The sequence below is a fragment of the Talpa occidentalis genome, unplaced genomic scaffold, assembly GCF_014898055.3.
Source record: "Talpa occidentalis isolate TD23 unplaced genomic scaffold, MPIMG_talOcc4v2.1 talOcc4.2, whole genome shotgun sequence".
In the NCBI taxonomy this organism is placed as follows: domain Eukaryota; kingdom Metazoa; phylum Chordata; class Mammalia; order Eulipotyphla; family Talpidae; genus Talpa; species Talpa occidentalis.
The window spans coordinates 34,451,393-34,468,888 of NW_023602073.1; the positions used below are offsets into that span (position 1 = coordinate 34,451,393).

General features: G+C 47.5%; 1 pseudogene; it reads right to left on the reverse strand.

Moving 5' to 3' along the window:
• Nucleotides 1-578: 578 nt before the first annotated feature.
• Nucleotides 579-1,078, reverse strand: LOC119253170 (60S ribosomal protein L21-like; annotated as a pseudogene).
• Between the last annotated feature and the right edge of the window lie 16,418 nt (nt 1,079-17,496).

The following is a 17,496-nucleotide window of genomic DNA, read 5'->3' on the forward strand; positions in this document are numbered from 1 at the left end:
CAAGGCCCTTGATTCTGTGTTTAAATGTGATTACTTAAAAAAAAAAGCTCATGGTATTCAGCAAAAAAAAAAAAGTGATTAACCTGCTCTATGTCGACAAAGATAAATTTGCTTTTTGATGTTAATACCAAAACTTCTCTTTATGAAATTATATTCCAAAAGACAAATCCACTTATCATTACGTAAAGTTGTATTGAGTTATAAAAATTTGTTAAATATCTAAAATTATTTATTTAAAATTACTAAAATTTCAGGTTTACATTTTGCTCCTTATTTTAAAGAAGCTGAAATTTTAATGTCATGTACTGAAAGGACAAAACTTAAACCATGTGTTTAAGTGTAAGACATTCAGTGCAAAGGGATGATAGTACAATCATTGCTTCAATATTTTACAATCTAGAAAAAAAAAACTAGGGTGTTATAAATCTCAATAGAGGTAAAGTAAAATGTGTGTTTTTAAAAAAAGGTTTATTTTTTTCCAATGAATTATGATATAATTAAAAGTCTGCTTTAAATATTTTTTTAGAGAGGGGACACCACACTTCTGCTCAATTAGGAGAAACATTTTTATAGTCCAGATCTCTTTTATTTCTTTTTGCACACCTATCATGCCATGAATTCATAGGGAATAGGTTCTAGCAGCTCAGGCTCCTTCCCACAGGTTCTCACAAAGTGTGCTTCTCCAGGTGGCGCAAGCACCCTTCTCTTTGGCTTCCTTTTTCTTCTGATCATTTTCTTTCACCCGTTTCAGGAAGCTATCTCGGCTCTTAGAGTGCTTAATGTGCTCTATACGAACATTAATTCTCTTTGCAAGAATCTTGCCCTTTACTTGCTTGTTTACAACAATGCCAACTGCATGCTGGGCAACATTATAGACTCTTCCGGTTTTGCCATGGTAACACCTGTGGGGCATTCCTTTCTGAACAGTGCCCATCCCCTTGATGTCTACAATTATCATCTTTCTTACAGATTCGCATGTATGGGGCCAGAGGAACAACTCCATGTTTTCTAAAAGGCCTAGAGAACATATAGTGGGTCCCTGTTCTCTTTCCCTTTGTGTTAGTCATTTTGGCGACTTACTGAGAGATGGCGGTTCAGGCTGAAAAGCTAAAAAAGGGTTTACTATCAAATTAAAACTCATTATCTTTGAAATAAAGTCCCATAAAACAGAAAAGCAAAAGAAAATATTTAAAGTTAAAGGCATCCTAAAAATAATGTTATGTGGTCCTCTAACTCACTATAATAGCAATTAAATTAAACTTTAATATTTCTAGTGTGCTTATTGATACCAAACTTAAATTTCTGATTTGCAAGAAGAACTAAAGTATTCTTGGACTGTCTTTACTAATTTTTAATAATCTGGTCAGCATTGCTAAGCCTTGTCAGAAAAATAAGATCTGCTCTGGAAAATCTTTGTCACTCCAGGTAATTAAATATGTTATAAAAATCTGTACATTTCTTAATCCTATGCAGACTGCCATAATATCAAATATTCTAAAATAGTACAGATTTTCTTTGAAAGTCTTGAAAGGACAACTAAGACATCTGATAAAGTAGTTTTTCTTGTGAAAAACAAATTGGATCAATTTGAGTGTATTAAAACCAGTAAAGAAACATTTATTACCATTTAAAAAATGGTTACATGGGCCTCCCCAGTGGCGCAGCATGTTGAGCGCAGCACTATGAAGCTGGCCGCAGCCTCACCAGTGTGAGTTCGATTCCCCGCTGGCCAGGGAGATACCCATATGGCGTGGCAGACCTCTCTTTTCTCACCCGCTGCTTCCCTCAGCAGTGTTTTCGGTCCGTCTGCCTGTTCTGCTCTCCTTTCACCTGCCCATGCCTCTGGCCTATACCCCAAGTTCTTGTATAAATAAATAAATATTTTTGAAAAAAATGGTTACACATTTTCAGCATAAAAATATCCGAATATGAGTGATTCTAGAATTTATGAGTTCTTAAAACTTCATACTTTCTGGTGGGTGGTCCCTAGAACTGGCCTTAAAGCAGCGACCAAGTGATCACCTGCCTCCTTCAGGGAACACAAAACAATTGTTAATTTTGATTTTTACTTTATTATAATTAGTCTTTTTCCTGGTCCCTTATTTAGGTTTTCTAAATTCCTGCTATGAGTGAGACCATCTGGTATTTTTCTTTTTCTTTCTGGCTTATTTTGCTGAGCATGATCCCTTCCAGCTCCATCCATGTTGCTGCAAATTGCATGAGTTTATCTTTTTGATTGCTGAGTAATATTCCATTGTGTATATGTACCACATCTTCTTGATCCAGTCATCTATTTTTGGGCATTTGGGTTGTTTCCATAAATCAACGAGCAACTATAAACCAGAGACACACTACAGAGGGGGAGGTGAGGAGGGAGTACAATCAAAATAAGGGGTGGTGGGAATTGTAAGGGGACTATAACCAAGATGAAAATGCATACATTGTGCAAAAATGAAAAATGATATAAAAACATATAAGATTAAAATAATAATAATAATAATAATAAATGCTACTTTAAAAACAATTGTTAAGCCCTTCAATAATAACAAATGGAGCAAGGTTACTCAGGACCCTGATAAAAATCCTGCATTATTTCAGGCTAGACTTGCTGAGGCCATAAAAAATATATACTAATCTGGCCCCAGGGACTGTAAAAAATGAAGCCATTCTAGCAGGCCCTTCATTAGCCAGTCTTGCCCTGGATCAAGAGTCTCAAACCTCTTTCTCACACTTTTGGGTATAAACTTCAAGGCCAATAGTAACAGGGAGACCAGGCAGACTAAAAAAGGAGAGGAAGAAAGAATCAGTATGTTGGCAGCCATTGGCAGTACCGCCACCTTAGACACCCCAGACCCCATGTGTGCCCAGGGTGCTTGGGACCTCACCCGCTTAAAGAGCCTGAAGCAACCAGGACATTTCAGCCACAAGTGTCCAAAGAGACCTCCCCAGGGCCATGCCTTCTGTGCCATCACACAGGGCTTTGGAAGAGGCTCTCTCTACAGAGGCCAGACTGGAGGACAAATGGACCATAAGCTGCCTCTGGCTGTGAAGACCCCAGTGCAGGAGGAAAAGACCTTCTCTAAAGGAGCCCAGAGGTGAGACAGGCTCCCCCACATACTATCTCTAAGGACAAGCCTCGGCTTGACTCCAATGAGCCCCGTGAGAAATCAGCTTTAATTCCAAATCCATGGAAGATAAGATTTAGCACATCTGGAATCTATGTTACTTTCCTGGGGTACATTTCCCTCCACCCCACCCCCCATGGACCCTTCCCTGGACCCTAGGGAAGCCTGCAGTGTGCGCAGCTGCTGTGTTCTCTCCTCCAGGGTCCACATGCAACGCCTTTATCCTGGGCTTGAAGGATTTAACCGCATCTGTGAGATTGAAAGGTCAACCGAGGTTTGGGCAGTTTCTACTCCAACCGTGTCGATCTCCCTCTCAGCGGTTGCCTTGCTCCTGGCTTTTACCCCAAATTTCCAAATGTCTCTCCACAAAGTCCCACCCTCAATATCTCAATCCAGTAGGATTTTTGCTTTTGACAGCCTGAGCTTTGCGGGAATGGACAAATCATCAGTGAAAGGTGGAGACTCACCAATTTCACCGGGATCAGTCTGTCTCTTTCAAGGCAAAAATACCTCTTGGTGTTGTGGCTTGGTATTGTGGTATTGTGGCTTTTCTAGCAGTTTTCTTGAGGCCCCCACACCTGGGCACAGTTTGTATTCAGATTTGGTTTCAACCCTTCTGCTCTCTCAGGTTTGTATTTCCCCTGGAATGTCCGGCTGCTCTGCTCTGCCCCTGAGACACTGGGCTGCAGTGTCTGTGGGAGAGGAGAGCACCCTGGGGTGAGAAGGCTGCACATTGCTGTTTCTACTCATTGCAGGAGCTCTTCAAGATGAAATTTCTTCCCATATTTCTGCTGTGTTGGTTTATTTTTCTGGTTACTTCAAATATTTATTTTTATACTTTTGTTCAATTGTAATTATTTTCTGTCAAAGACTTGCTCAAACTATTGTTTTGTACTTTCACATATTGATTTTTAAAATGTATTTCATACAAGGTTGTTCATTTTTGTGCAGCTTCTTCCCTCAGGTGTAGTCCCCATAGCTCTCCCACTACCCCAGCACCTGGGAACGCTCACCATAGCCGTGTGCTCTTCCTTCCCCTGTTTTGAAGCCATCCTTACCCTCCCCTGCTGTATGACTCTGGTCTATAGTCAGCTTGCAACTTTTGTCTTGTTCTTGATGTTTTGTTCAGTTTCTCTACATGACACATATAAGTGAAGCCATCCTACATTTATCTTTGTCCTTTCCACTTATTGTGCCTAGCATAATCCCTTCCAGTGTCTTCCCTTTTGCCTCAAATAACATGAGTTTGTCATTTTTGATTGCTGAGTAGTATTCACTTGTGCATATATATCATACCATTTTGATCCATTCTTCTGCTTGGGGTATTTGGATTGTTTCCATATCTTGACCATTATAAATAGTGATGCAATAAACATAGGAGTGCAGGTTTCCTTTTACATTAGTGTGTCCTGGGTATTAGTGTAAATTCCTAAGAGTGGAATTGCTGGATCATATGGCAGATCCATTTTTAGTGTTTGGAGGAAACTGCCCACAGCCTCCATAGTGGCTGCACCAGTTTATATTCCCACACTTGCTGAACCTCTCTACCCTGCCATCAGCAGTCCCACCTGACAGAGGATTTGGGGGAGAAGGTCACAGTCCATGATTTAATTGTGTGAAACTAATGTGCATCCAGGCCTTAGGATTCCTGCTCAAGTTCTCAAACTGACATGAGACTGGGCCAGGGACTGGGAAGCACCAAACCCACTCAGGAACCACTGACCGTGCACAGCCAGCATGACAATGGAGGACAGTCCCTCTGGCCTCACTAGTTTGGAGGCAGCACCTGCAGACTGAGGATGTCCCTGCATTATCTAAGTCAGCAGAAATACAGTCAAGTTTGAAAGGAGCCCTGGAAGTGGTTAGCTCACATCTGAAACTGTCTCTGCATTTGTCTCATCTTCCCCAAACCATGAAATCACATGTGTCTCATCAATCTGACAGATGCTTGTGGGCTCTGACAGTGAGAAGCCCCATTACTCATGGGTTCTAGGCCTCTTGAATAGGGATCCCTCCACCTCTGAGGAGCACAGGCATTTTGAGAAGTGACTGCATAATCCCTAATGAATCAGGAGCCTAATGAATACTGTAGCGCCAGGAAAGCACAGAGCAGTTTCTCTATGACCCAGACAGATGGGTAGAGGAGGAGTCTGGAGCCCTCAGTGGCTTCCTCAGGCTTTTACTGATCTTTCTACATCATTTGCAGTGAGGTGTGCAGGTGCAGGGCTGGCAGGGGAGCCTGGGGGCCAGGAAGCTGGTAGGTGTCCCAGCCTCTGGTGAATCTTTACTGTTTCTGGGCTCTCTGGCATTCTCTTGTGGTCTCTCGGCTGGTCTCTACTGCCCTCTGCTGCATGGTCCTCTGTGACGCTGCCTTTATATGCTCAGTCTCGGCTCAGGCACTCATGCATGCCTGCAACACATTCCAGGTGCCACCATCAGGCACGTGTAAGCCCACAGGTGTGGATCATGGATGCTAATGGCAGGAGGGTGGGAAAAACCTGATCCCTCCCATTCACCCTACAATCTACCCCCTCAGGGTTTTCTCCGTACAATCTACACAACAGTTTCCCTCTGGCGAATATGAGCACTGCAGCCATGACCCACAAAAGTAAACAATACAACTGAATATAGGAATGCAACTAAGCCCAGGGAGGGCACCAACCAAGGGGTAACAAGACAAGATTATTGTCGTCAGCAGATGATCCACCAATTCTGCTGCCGAAGGTTGCTGCAGACAGGACAGCTGATGAAGTTCTCTACCATTAACGCAGACTCAGAGTCTAAATGAATTTGCAGTAGGGGAGGCTGGGGAGAGCCATCGAGAGCAACTCTGCCTCTCACTCTCCAGCCCAAGCTTTATGGAAGATATGAACAAAGGATCAAGAAAATAGCACACAATTGTGTTTGTGCTTATACAGATCAATAAGGTACTGCTGAAAACAAGTTTCCCTGGTTAGCAGGGAACATGCGCACACCCCAGCACGTCCTCAGAGAACAGGAGTCAGTTCCAGAGAGAAGGAATCAGTCATGGGAAGTTCCATTTACAGCACTTCTAATGTTCTGAAACTCCGTGTGCTGAGCAAGCAGGTGCTCTCCAAAAACTCCAGCTCCCTTTAAGGCAGCAGGCTCCAAACAGATCCTCCTTTTTGTTTCCAAAGCAGAGTAAGCATAACTAGTTTTGGTAAAGCTTGTATGAATCTTTTGGTGTGGTGTTTTAAGTGATGCAGCAACTCTTGTATGAATGTGATAGAAGGGTCTCTTGCCAGGGATCCTGGAGTTCAACAGGAACCCAAGTGGCTACCAGCCGTTTTAGTATTAAGAATGTGATAATTTCCCAATATGTCCATTTAATACATTGTTGCAGATAAGAGACACTACAAGTAACATGATACTTGGAATAGGATGCATTGTAACTAACATGAACTTTTCCTGACAACAAAACATATGGATGAAGCACACAGGCAGAATCAAAAATTTTCTGTTGGGAAAATCAAAAATTTTCATGTTTATATGAGTTTGGGACCTTTTCCCGGATGCTGTAAGCCTCCCACACATGAAGGGGAGGTTGTACCAGAGCCAGCTTTTAGATGGACTCTTTTTGCATAGGCCCGTGTTTCAGCCTTTATGGTTCCCCAAGTTCTCCTGGTTTCAGATTTTCTCAGTCCCCCCAGAGAGAGCAAGACACCGAGCAGTCCTAGGGAAGGGGGTGTTCAGTCTATCTGACTACTTCCTCCTGGAAGGCACGGAGTAGGGCAGGGCAGCCGGGTCAGAGCGGGTCTGTCCAGGGGGCTGGTGCATAGTCAGTGGACTGGAGATACCTGCAAGTGAAGGTTTGTAGCTTTTAACCTGTGGGAAACAAAACTAACCAAGAGGTTCAGAATGCACAGACCGAAGAGAAGGAGGGCAGGAGTATGGCAAGGGGCCAAGCAAGTTTGGAGTGAATTTTGGAGCGTCCTAGAAGGCGAAAAGAAACCATGAGTCTGGATGTAAGGGAATTAAAAAAAAAATACATCTTTTAGGTCCATGACTAAGAAGAACTTTGAATCTCCTGGCACCTGGGACAGCAGCGTAACTTGATTTTAATGGGAAAGCTGGAAACTGCTCTTCCCAGCTGTGACCCGTCAGACCAGACCGATGGGTCAATTTCTACCCTTACAGGCAAAATAAGGGTGCATAAGGGAGCGGCCTGTTGTTCTGGCTGGTGAACAGAAAGTGAAGCACCCCCCTTGGCCAAGATATTTTGTCCCAGAGGCAGGGTTGGGCATTTGGGGATCACTAGGAAGGCGTGCGGAAAAACAAAAGGAGTCCCAGAGGCACCCTACAGGGGTAAAACACCTAGTAATAGTTTTTTTGGCTGCCTCCTTAACTGTCACCCCATTAGATGTTAATGACAAGGGACAAGGTTGGAGGGCGGAGGACGTGGCCCAGGAGCCGGCAGAAAGGCTGCTGCACGGTCTCCACCGCAGGGCGGGCCTGGGCGCAGAGGAGGAAGCGGGGAGGGCGGGGCCGTCAGAGCCTCCGGGGCCGTCTGCGTTCAGAGCAGCCTGGGCCCGTGTCTTCCCCAGTGATGGCCCTGACACTCGGGCGTGTCTGAGAGGCAACTGCCCGCTCTCCGGAGGCCACCGCTTGGCCTGGCGCTCTCTGGACACGCCCTGAGCAGCCGCACTGACAGCTCTTGCCCCGCTCGTGGAACCCCCCATGAAGTTCTGAGAGCGGCCACCGGAGCCTCCACCTTGATACGGGCCTTTTGGGTCTTTTCTGTGCCTCCTGCTGATCCCTGCTGTGAAAGACTTGGGTGACAACAGTCAGGAGATTTTCCAATGGTTGTTGAGGGCCTACAGCCATTTTTTTGTTATATTTTCCTGATATTCGGGGCTGCCTGTGGATAAATTATCTTTTAGTAGTCTGGCCCTCAGCGGACTCTGTGTCTACGTTTGTGTATTTACGCAGTGCCTCTCGGTTGATCCAAGATCACCACGGACTCTCGTCCCTTTTTTTTTTTTGATTTTGCAAGAACATGTGAGTTTTATTATTAAAGTTTTAGCCTGGGCCTACCAAGGGAACTGCCTGGGCTCCTGCAATATACCCACGAAAGAGCAATCCGGTGTTCTGGGTTGAGGCAAGCTCTGTCCATCTCTACCTGCTGCTAAAGTGACCTGTTGATATGCCTGGTGGTCAACTCGCCCTTTTTTTTTTTTTAATACTGGAAAAGTCATCAATACAGAAGCCATTTTTGGATCATCTGCAAAAATTGTCTTTTGTTCTTTCATCACTTTGGCTAAGGAAGTTAAACCAACAACTTATTCCTTCTGAAAAGGATGATTGTGGGACCATTTATTTCTAGGGATTTTACTTTCAGAGCAAGTTTCCCTTTCATTTAGTGGTGCTGAAGGTGTGAAAGGCTGAGAAATATCAGGTACCTCATATTTATGTTTAGTTTCCTTTTTTAAAGTTTCCTAGAAGGGTTCCAGGGCCGTTTATACCAACACCCATGTTGAAAAATCTACAGTAGGGATTTTCATACCTTGTTCATGATGCCTTTTCAAAATTTCACCAATTCGTTGCCAAGTTCTACATCCAAAACACCATCACCCGGGAACCATGGAGGGGTCTGAAGGACCCAATCTAACAGCTCATTTAAGCTATCAGTGGAGACAGTGGCTCCACTCTGTTCTAATAAGCATTTTAAAAGGATTATATAATGATGATGAGCCGAATTCTGCCCCATTTGTTACCCAACCTTAGATAATCCCCTCTCAGTCAGTCGCGACCCATGACTATAGAGGAGCTAGAGAACACACTTACCACACGCACCTTCCTTGAGGTTCCAGGGTTCGTGAACCTGTTCAGACACCACTGCTGCAGACAGGACAGCTGATGAAGTTCTCTGCCATTAACAAAGACTCAGAGTCCAAATGAATTTGCAGTGGGAGGAGCTGGGGAGAGCCATCGAGAGTAGCTCTGCCTCTCACTCTCCCAGCCCAAGCTTTTATTAAAGATACAAAGGAACAAGAAACCAGCACACAATAGTGTTTGTGCTTATACAGATGAATAAGTTACTGCTGGAACAAGCTTTCCTGGTTAGTGGGGATCATGCACACACGCCAGCACGTCCTCAGAGAATAGGAGTCAGTCATGGGAAGTTCTGTTTGCAGCACTTCTAACGTCCTGGAGCTCCGTGTGCAGAGTACACTGGTGCCCTCCAAATACTCAGGCTCACTTTAGGGCAGCAGGCTCCCAACAGAAGGTGCTGCTTATGTGAAGGGAAACCACTCTTCACTCATAGCATCTGCCGTCACACTCCAGGAGCCATCAGCTTCCTGGCCTTCTCTGACTGTGGTCTCAGCCACAAGCCACACACCACATCCACCCCAAGGATGCGCTTATTCTGAGACTGGTGACACAATCTATACTCTTTTGTGGGTAACCACAAATCCCCAGAGGTACTCACTGCTGTCACTCCAACACTTGGCCTTCATAGCCACCAGAATGACACGCAGACCCTGCACTAAGGCCCGCCCATTGCACAAGCACATAGGTTGGGGATCCATGTGTACAAGCTCCACATGCAACCTCTCTCAGGGCCACAGTTCTTCCACCGTGGACTGCACCACAGCCACGTTCCCCACGCATTCCCCAAGGACGGTTCCTCAGCTCCTCCCCCTTATTCAAAACAAACAGGGCATCACCCACAGGTGATTTCAAGAGGCCCCCCTGCCTTCTTTAGCATCTTTTTGGCTACTTAGCTGTTCAGGGCTTCCCAACCTTCACACCATTGGACTCTCCACACTGGATTTTGAAGGACACATTATAAAGTGAACCCCTTTATAAAGAAGGTTAAATGGGGTCTCCCTGGTGGCACAAAAGGGTAAGCCTCAGCACTATGAAGCAGTCCTTGGCCACTGCAGCACAAGTTTGATCCCCAGCCAAGGAAATGACCCACATGGTGCAGCAGACCTCTTCTGTCTCTCCTGCTGCTCCCCCCAGCAGTGTATTTCAGTAGATCTGCCTGTTTTGCTCCCCACGCTATCTCTGATGAATCTTCTCACCCCCCCACACCTCTGGCCTACACCCCAGCTCTTGTATGCATAAATAAGTCTTAAAAAGAAAGAAGAAAGCTAAATGAACTAGAATAAAACTTAATCTTTTTGATACAACTTTCATGCCATGAAAATGGATTTCAGGACCAGCCCCCAAATCACAGGATCAGAGTTTACATTTTAACAAGATCCTTCTTATTTGTGTACCTGCTAGAGTTTCAGAAGCTCTGCTCTAGGACCATGATTCTCTAAAGTGGGATCTCCAGACACCTGGAGCTCATCTCACAGAGAAGATTCTCAAGCTCTATCCAGAGGTGCTGCATCTGGTTGGGGAGGTCCAGGAATCTGCATTTTGACAATCATCCTAAATTTTCTGAAACCTCAGGTTTCAGAACCACTTTAGATGGTGGGGAATCGGGGTGAGATCTGTTTGGACGATGGTTAGGACCTGGAGAACCTGCCATGGATACCACTTTCATCAGTGGGCAGATCCACTGACACCAGATGACACAGACCTTCCATCCTCATGAACCACACAGAGGTGATGCAGGGAGGATGACACACCTGTCCCTACACTCATCCAATGTGGGACGAACATGATAGGAGCCCTGAGCTGGTAGTTAATTAACTGAGCAGGTTCTCATGAGAGGCCGTGGGAAAGCCATGTCCCTGCCAGCATCACAGGCTCAGCTGTGCCCTGGTCCACAGAGGCCAAGGAATGGGGCTCTTTTCCTGTGAAAGATCCTGAAAAGGAAAAATGATGGCCTGTTCTTCCTGCCCTAGTAATGTCACCTGTCCTTTTTGAAATTCAAGGACACCTCTGTCATTGGGGATTTTCATACAGGATCAGTTTGGTTTCTGGGGTGTAAGAGTCCAGACCTGTTCCCTGGTGACCCTCACAGCCCAGATGCCCTCCTCCTGCAGAGGGAGAGTCGGCCCTTTATTCTCAATGACTCTCCAGCCACCCCAGCTGCAGTGCTCTCCTATGACAGTGTCACCACAGCAGTGGGCCCCTGGCAGGGAGGGACCCTCACACCCAGCAGGAGGAGGTGAGTGTCCAGCTCCTCTCCAGGGACCCTCATCCTCTGTCCTCCCTCAGGCATCAGGGGACGGGCAGGGATGGGGGCTCAGGGTCCCAGCTGTGTCCAGGTTCTGCCATCAGTGGCCCTGACAGTCTTTTCATTGATCACCTTAATGGGTATAGTGAGAATGACTGTGAAGGTCTATTTACCTGAAATCCTAACACTTTCTGGAAGTCATGACTTACATACCGTCACTTCTGTATTTAGTGTCACTTTCTCAGGACTGAGCAGAGAAAGAAGGTGTCAGGTGGGTGCAGGACATCACACCCTGCAGCGGGACAGTCACCAGTTCCAATTTCTGGTCATGTTAAAACAGCACAAAGGTGGGGGACAGGTCACTGTTTCTGGTCCTCACCCATGCGTTCACAATTGCAAGACAGCTGTCAGGTTCAAGGTGCAACAACAGGGTCTGTTAACAAAGAGACACTGCAAAAGGGAGGAGTGTCTAAGGCCATAAATGACCATCTGTCCTACCTCAAATAGTGTCCACAGTGCCCAGCTGTCCAAACAAATGCTACTCAGGTTTGGTGGTGCTGGCCCTTCAATGAGAGCATGGAGCTCATAGGTAAGCAGTGGGCAAGCTCTAAGTGATCACCGTGGCAGCTGGAGGTGATCCCAGGTGGGGCTGCTCAGGTGACACTGCAGCAACCACAACAAAGTCCAAAGGCCAGGAGGACAGCACCAGACACTGGACTGGACAGTGCCAGATGTAACAGCACCAAGCGATGGTGCCAGAGGATCAGAGGTGGTGGACAGCTCTCAAAGGTGGCCAGCTACAGGTCAGCGGTGCTGGTCAGCAGACAATGGTGCTAGAGATGCCAGTGTCACAGCTCATAGAGATGCCACTGTACCAACAGCAAACAGCCTTAGAGATGTTGGGCATGAGCCAACTCCTTTAGAAGCACGAGGGACAGGCCAATGATGCTCTCTGCAGGCGATGTTAGAGGCAGGGCTGTAGGCATGTGCAAAGTTCAGGTCTCAGCAAAGGTCTCAAAGGCATCAATATATGAGGTCTCAAAGTCTGCGGAGGTCTGAGCAGGTCTTTCTAGGTGTACTGACGAATCTGATCTATAGCCTCTAATCAAGTAACTCAAACTGGCTTGTATCCTCTTCAGGGTCCCAGCTCTTCAAGATGGATTGGTCCCTTTATAATCCCAGCTGTTTGATTGGTACCAGTCAAGCTCCAATCGGATTGGTCCATTTATGGCCCTGAATGGTCTCAAAAAACTTGAATGGCACCTGTGAGAGCTCGAATCTAATTGGTCTATTGGGAGCTTGAACTTGATTGGTCTGTTTACAATTCTGGCACCATATTCATAAGTGAAACACCTGCCTGTATGTCAGATACCTGAGGTCAGGCAGTCTCATCCTACAGTGCAGGCTGCTGACACTCAGAATCCATCAGATGGGCCCACAGGCTGCAAACAGTAAGGTTCCCTCTACCTACAGGAATCATAGTGGGAGGGGGCTTCAGGAGGGCAAGATGCTCACCTGAGCACCCAGGCACCCCTCTATCACAGCCCACCAGGCCAGTCTCCCACCTGCTGCAGCACAGCCCAGGTCAAGGCTGCCAGAGCTCAAGCATGTCCACAGGCTGCACACTGAGCTTGGGGCCTGACTCACCATGGGCCTCTTGTCCCGTGGCTTGTGTCAAACCTTGCTGCTGAAGCTGCCTCAGCAAAGCCGGTCACACCCCACTGCTTGCGCCAGGTTGCAGGGATCCTCATTTATGTAGCTACTGGAAAATGATCACTGCCCAATTCTGCCCCCAGAGGACAATCTGCCCCCAGAGGACAAACCCACTGGGGCTGCTGTTCCTCTGGGGTGGCTCCTGGCAGCTTGGACAGCACGTGGCCCTCGGTGGGACAGGCCTGGCAGAAGCTGTGGCCACAGGAGATGCTCCCAGGGGCCCCTGTCTCCAGGCAGATGCTTCAGGCCACCTCTGCCAGGAGGGTCCAGTTGTGGCCCCGAGGTCACGAGTGTCCTGCAAGGTGGGTGAGGAAGGGGAACAAAAGGAGGGCAGAGGAGACACTCAGGGTGGAGGTGACCACATCTGCCCTGGTCAGGCTGCAGGAGCCTCCTCCCTGCCCCGCACACTCTCACCCTCTCCAGTCTCTGCTCCCCACGGCACCCCAGGCCTTTCTCAACATGGACCCTCACCTGCCTTCTCTGCTCCCCACACCAGGCAGGGAGGGTTCACAGGGCCTGGCATCACCTCCACTTTCCCCCCCACCCCCTATCCCTGCAGCCAGGAGAGCAGACAGGGGCTGAGCGCCCACGATGTGCCAGGCCCTGAGCTGAGACTCACAGGCATCAGCTCCCCATTCTCACCGCATCCCTAACCTCACCACACACAGGAAACTCAGGCTCTGGGGGGGAGCCCCTGTGCAGGTCCCACCCGTGTGCTGGGGGGATGGGCTGGATGGAGTATAGGCCCAGAGAGAGGCCCACGCCCCTCAGCACCCGCTGCAGCAGCTCCAGCTCCTGCCCAGCCCAGCCCTGGACCTGCCCTGTGCCCAACACCCGCCCCGTGCCCAACACCAACACCCTGTCTCCTCGGGGTGACTCACCTCCCTGTCACCTCATGCTCCCCCTGGGGCTCAGGTCACCTGTCACCTCCTCAGGGAGGAGGCCCAGCGGCTCCCAGGTCAGGGGCCCCTCGCTCTGTGCTCCCCGGGCCCGTCTCCGGCTGGACTCTTGAGTTACAGACACAGAGTCCCAGGACTGCTCACTCTGCCTGGCGGGTGGCACCCCAATATATGTCATTTGAGTTAAGAAATTAATACGGTTATGCAAAAAGCAGCTCAGGAGGACTCTTGTTTCTGGTAATGGCGGGTTAAGACTTTCACACCAACCAACATACTAAAAACAACCATGTATTGTGTTGGGATTTGCCCTGCTTATGCACACAGAGGTTTCAGATATTTCAAGGGCTATGATGTGAAAAAGTGTCCTTATTCTGTTTGAAGAGAGGTCAGAAATTGGTCATTCTGTAGAAGGTTTGCGGCCCAGCCTCTACCATCACCTCCCCTCCCTCCCCACGCATCTCCCTCCACCACAAGAGCAACATCAGGAGGGATTTTTAAATTCAACTTAACAACATATGGCTGCCTGGGCAGGAAGTGGGTGCCCATCACTGAGAGGACACAACCCTCACTCTGGATGTTGTCCAGTGGATTGTGATGATGAGAAAATGAGAAAGAAACAATAATTTCACCTCCTCTAACATTACACCTTCCTCCAGGAGCTGAGGGAGACCCTGCTCCATCTCCCCCTCCCTTCCTGGACTGTGGACAAAGGCTCAGCTCAGGAACTGGGGTGACCTGGGCTAATCCTGCCCCTGGGCCAGGCCAGCAGGACACACACTCCTCCCTCCCCCTGTGGGACTCCCTCCAGCTCTGGTCTAGAGAGAAAGTAGCTGCAGCCCACAGAGGCAGTGACCCCTGGGAAACAGAGGGGCTGCCAGGCTGGAGCTCCCTGACCCTGAGGCCAGTGGGTTTTCTACAGTGACCCCAAAGGAGATGAGCTTGAAGTGAATGTTTGGTAGTGGGGGACGGAGATGTCAGGAGTGGGGATGCCACCACAACCCAGCAGGATGCCTTGAGAGGGGTCCCTCCTTACATTCTAACCAAGAGATCAGTTATAAACTTGCTCCTTTTTGCCAGTCCTGCCTTTCCAAGTCCTGCTCAAAAACTGCTTCTTTTTTGAACTGTATCTGTTGGGGTGTTGTCCTGACATTCCTTACTCTGTGTGGGATTTGAATTCATTTATGCTGGGCTTGATGTGTAATTGTTCTCCCACTGTCTATGCTGTGTGCCCTGTCTCTTCTGTCACACACACACACACACACACACACACACACACACACACACACACACTCCCCTCTGCTTGGGAACCAGACCCTCACTCAGCACTGGGGTTACTCTGACCCTCTGTCTCTGGTCCCCTCAGAGCCGCCCTCTCTGCAGTGTCTCTACTCAGTGGGGTCTGAGCAGCCCCAGGAGTCCCTGCACCTCCTGCCTCTGACCTTGTGGGAAACCAGCCCCTCACCCTGCATGACAGTGAGGAGGCGAAGGCAAAGTCCTGAGGTCAGTGATGGATGGAGGAGACAATTTACCTTTTTTGTACTTTCTTTTTTCCCTCATTACTGTATTATTTCCACTGAGGCAACTTAAGTTTACACACTGCATGTGTTCAGAGGCACAGGGTCACCCTCTTCAGATGTTTGTTCCCACATCACACCCACCTAAGGGCACCCACAGTCCTCCACCACAGTCCATGAGGTCCTCTTCCCTCTTTGTGTCCTGCTCTCACCCTCCCTCACCCATAGGGTCAATTCTCCACTCATATTTCTAGAGTATGTTTTAGTTTATTTCATCTGTCCCTGCTTTGTTTCTTTCTATTCCACATATGAATGAAATCATCTAGTATTTGACTTTCTCCTTCAAACGTATTTCACTTAGCATCATCCCCTCCACATCCATCCATGAATTGCAAATTCAAGGCTTTAACTTTTTCACAGCTGGGTAGTATTCCATTGTGTCTATCTACCACCTCTTCTTTGTCCACTCATCTGTCGTTGGGCACTTAGGTTGTTTCCACAGTTGGTTATTGTGCACAGTGCTGCAGTGAATCTAGCAGGCACATATCCTTTGGAATTAGTGTTTTTACCTCCTTTGGATAAATACCAAGGAATGGAATGCTTGACCATGTGGAAAGTGTATTTTGAATATTTTGAGGAACCTTCATTCTGTTCTCCACAGGGGCTGGACTGTAACAGTGTGGCATCCATAGAAAAGATTCCAGTTTCCTGCCCCACCCCAGGAAGGGTGGAGCCCACCAGGAATGGGAAGCTAAAGAGGAGGCAGAAGCAACGAGGTGGGGAAAGGAGACTGGAGGAGGCGCATGGATCAGAGGGTCATGTGAAGAGAAACCACACTTGCTTCTGAGCTTTGGGCTGGGGCCGGGGACCAGGGGGACATGGAATGAGACACGTGAAAGAGACAAAGACTTGGGTGAGAGACCCAGGGGAGGCTGACAATGGCAGCCTTTATCTTGATGTGGATTTTGATTTTGCTCTTGTCCTGCCAGACTTGCCTGGCCCCTCCTGCCCCTTTCCTGGGAGTCCCCACCAGAGGTGCCTTAGACTGTGCCAGGCTTTTGGGCCTCAGCAGTCCTGCTTTGGGCCAACCCTGTTTGGCTGGGTGTTACCCATGAGGGAACAGGTAACTTTGGTAATTTGGAAACTATTTTAACTATATTCTTTCTCTTCTCTTTTTCACCCTAATTCTCACACTAATTCTCTATTGCATGCTAATTATATTATCATTCTTTTCTATTAAGGTTCTTACACACTACAGTATGTTTTATCTTTATGCAACCGATGACAGTTCCCACTTAGACTGATCGGGCTTGAGGATCTGGGGAACCCCTCATTCTGCCCGCTAACAGGAGCCGTCTCCATCCCCACCCACCATGTACCAGAGTTCCTTTTCCTCCCCACCCTACAATGGGTCATTGTCACAGATGTGAGGAGGTAGTTCATTGTGGTTTCAACTGGCATTTTCCTGACAGCACATGGTAACACTGATCCATGTACTTATTGGCCACATGTGTGTCTTCTTTAGAGAAGTGCCTTTTTAGCTCTTGTTTTGATTGGTTTGTTTGTTTTCTTGTTTTGGAGTCATTTGTAGATCTTGGCTATTAACCCCTTGTTGGATATAGGATGTACAAATATTTTCTCCCACTCGATACTGTCTTTTGATTTAAATGATACTTTCCCTCACTACTTTCCCTCACTATATAGAAGCTTTTTAGTCTGATGTGACTCCACTGGTGATTTTTTTTTTTTTTTTTGCTTTTGATTCCTTGGAGCACAGAGGACATTATGGGCAGTGAAAATACTCTGCATGAAGTTCTCATGATGAACACAGGTCATTATACGTTTGTCCAACACCCCGAGAACGGACAACACTAGAGTGAACCCAAAGGGAAACCACGGACTCTGAGAGGGTATGACGTGCGGGCCCCTCACTTGTAACACACGTGCCACTCTGGTGTTAACACGGTTTGGACGTGACTTGTGAAGTGTTTTATAAGTTGAGGAATTTAGCTTAATTTACTTTTTAAAAAAAAGATTTATTTATTTATTTATACAAGAACCGGGGTACAGGCCAAATATGGGGGAGGGTGAGAGGATTCACCAGAGACAGAGTGGGGAACAGAACAGGCAGACTTGACGAAGTACAC